Here is a 2073-nt window from a genome sequence, read left to right as displayed (position 1 = left end):
CCTCGGAGATGAGGAAAGGTCTTAAAGGGGCCTGGCTCCAATGGGGGTAGTTTAGGTCTTCGGAAAGCTGCTCCCGGGGGTAAAATGGCTCAGTCACGTAGGCGAGATTTCTTTTTTAAAAAGGCACTACCTTTGATCCTGGAGGCCCCAAAAGATAGGAGTTTCCCTGTGGTTGGAAGAATTTGGATTTAGTTTTTTAGAAGTCGCTGAAAGCACATTCACCTTTGACCAAAGTGCAGTTACATGGATGCTGTACACATTATATAGTGTAACAACATATAGGACTGGAACTCAAGGACTATATAAAGTAAAAGGCTAAGGATCAGAATATCAGCCAGGCAGTTGTGGTGCACAACTTTAATCCCAGCTCTTGGGAGGCAGCGTCCGGCAGATGTCCCTGAATTTGAGTTCAGTCTGGTCTATAGAGTTCCAGGACAGCCAAACCTACACAGAGAAACACTGTCTCAAACAACAACAAATAAACAAATCAGAATATTGGGACTGGAGAGATGGTCAGGAGTTGAGAGCACTGCCTGTTCTAGGACTGGGTTAGGTTCCCAGCGCCCTGTAATTTCTGTAATTACAGTTCCAGGTGACCTAGGGCCCTCTTCTGGCCTCAAGCACTTGATTCAGTGGGTAAAGACCCTTGTTGCCACGTCTGAAAGCTAAATTCAATCCCTGGTTCCCACATGGTGGAAGTAGCAGATAAACACACACACACACACACACACACACACACACACACACACTACAAATAAATCTTAAAGAATCAGAATCAGTTACACATCTTACAAGATGATAAAAAGAAGCTTCCTATTTAAGTACTACTTGGACTGGTAATGTTCTAGTTGATTTTTAAGATACAACATAAAGAAGACCAAAGGACTAAAGGAAGCAGTTTTTGCTTCAGGTTTATTGAAATTATGACAAAATTAGATGGTTTCCTGCTGAGTGCAAGAATACTGCTGATCTGTGTATCAGTTTTAGTACAGATTTAAAACAATTACTTGGAACTGCTGATGCTTTGCTGATTAATCCCATTACAGAATCTATTTTTATGGTTTTAATGATTATCATTTTTTCTCTTCTAAGATATGTAAATTTTAAAGAATTAAAAGGTTTCTATAAGAAAGCAATGAAACTGTGAAATGTTTGACTCTTGTGCTGGGAAGGCGGTGGAGTTGCCTAGCATGCAGAAGTCCCTTGACTTAGTCTTTAGCATTACTTGGACAGAAAATTGACAGATTGATTCCTGATCCTTGGAGCCTGCTGGGCAGCCAGCCTATTCTAATTGGTTCCATGTTCATTGAGAGATCCTAGCTCAACACACACACACACACACACACACACACACACACACAGTGGATGGCTCCTGAGGAGTAAACCCAAGGTTCACTTCCAGCCTCCAAATGCAGACTGAATCATCTATTCTGGCATATGAAGCCCCCCCCCAAACAAAATAAAGCCCACTCTTTTTTTAAGCTGTTTTTTAGATTTCTTTTTATCTTGTGCATATGAATGTTTTTCCTGCATGCTTCTGTGTGTACCGTGTGCATGCCTTTTGTTTCCATTGGAACTGGAGTTATGGGTGGCAAGAGCACAAGTGCTTTTAACCCAGGAGCCATCTTTGCAGCTCCAAGACCTACTCCTACATGGTACATATATTTCATCTTGAACGCCATATGGAAGATCTAAAACGAATTTTATCAGAGTCCATCTCGTAAAACAAAATAAACCATCTCTTCTACATTTCCCTACCAATAATTCCTTCTATCAGATTCAGTACTTGGAACCAGGTGCTGGGGAGATGGGTCAGGCAGTGAAGTGCTTATTACACAAGCATGAGTACCTAGCACCCATGTAAAAAGCTGGGCAAAGTGATGTACATTGTAATCCTTGTGATGGGGAGGAAGACAGAGGTGGGCCCTTGGGATTTCTTAGCCTATTAGTCTAGCCAAATCTGTGAGTTCCAGGTGAATTGAAAGAACTGGTCTCAAAAATGAGGTATCGAAGTAATAAAGGAATACACACCTGACATTCACCTCTGGCCACCTCTTTGGACACATGTGTATA

Source organism: Mesocricetus auratus, unplaced genomic scaffold (genome assembly GCF_017639785.1).
Source record: "Mesocricetus auratus isolate SY011 unplaced genomic scaffold, BCM_Maur_2.0 Super-Scaffold_100014, whole genome shotgun sequence".
In the NCBI taxonomy this organism is placed as follows: domain Eukaryota; kingdom Metazoa; phylum Chordata; class Mammalia; order Rodentia; family Cricetidae; genus Mesocricetus; species Mesocricetus auratus.
Note: the sequence above shows the minus strand (reverse complement) of the source record.